Here is a 548-nt window from a genome sequence, read left to right on the forward strand (position 1 = left end):
CGCACTCCCACCCCTGCCCATCGTCTCAACCTGGAAACCCGCCTTGGCAGAAGTGTTTCCTGGATTGACACTACTCCAGGATGTTAATTAAAAACAAAAGCATTTTGAAAGTATTGCAAGTCCAGTTAGCACAGCACGTCAAGAGTCCTCTCTGGAAACCACAGTTCTCTGCTGAAAACCTAGGCTTGTTGCTGCTTCAGGGTAATTCCCAGATGAGAACAGGCGCTGCCACTGATAGAGAAGTCTCTGGAGCCCACCCCAAAGCCAGCAGCAGAACTTCCTGGCCCCCAAAGAAAGAAAGGGCAAAGCTGCCACGGCCTCGCGGATGTGCCCGGCCCGGCCCTCAGTTTCCCCGCCTACACTGAGACGCGGGACCCCGAGGCCCGGGTCAGCACCCTCCTGCCTGCTCGCCGGTGACGGTCTGACTAGCAGGCGCTCTGGAGGCGTCCGGACCGGGCGGGAACCGTCAGCAGCTCTGGATCCGAGGCCGGGCCGCAGGACTCAGGGCCCCAGCGGTCGTGGCGCCTTGGCCAGGCCGGGGGGTGAGG

General features: G+C 60.9%; 1 protein-coding gene across 1 annotated transcript in view; it reads right to left on the reverse strand.

The window, feature by feature from the left end:
* The window catches only part of SCUBE2 (signal peptide, CUB domain, EGF-like 2), a 128,946-nt gene that overhangs the window by 78,356 nt on the left and 50,042 nt on the right, over positions 1 to 548 (reverse strand). The window lies entirely within an intron of this gene.

The sequence above is a fragment of the Colobus angolensis genome, unplaced genomic scaffold (assembly GCF_000951035.1).
Source record: "Colobus angolensis palliatus isolate OR3802 unplaced genomic scaffold, Cang.pa_1.0 Scaffold269, whole genome shotgun sequence".
NCBI classification, from domain to species: domain Eukaryota; kingdom Metazoa; phylum Chordata; class Mammalia; order Primates; family Cercopithecidae; genus Colobus; species Colobus angolensis.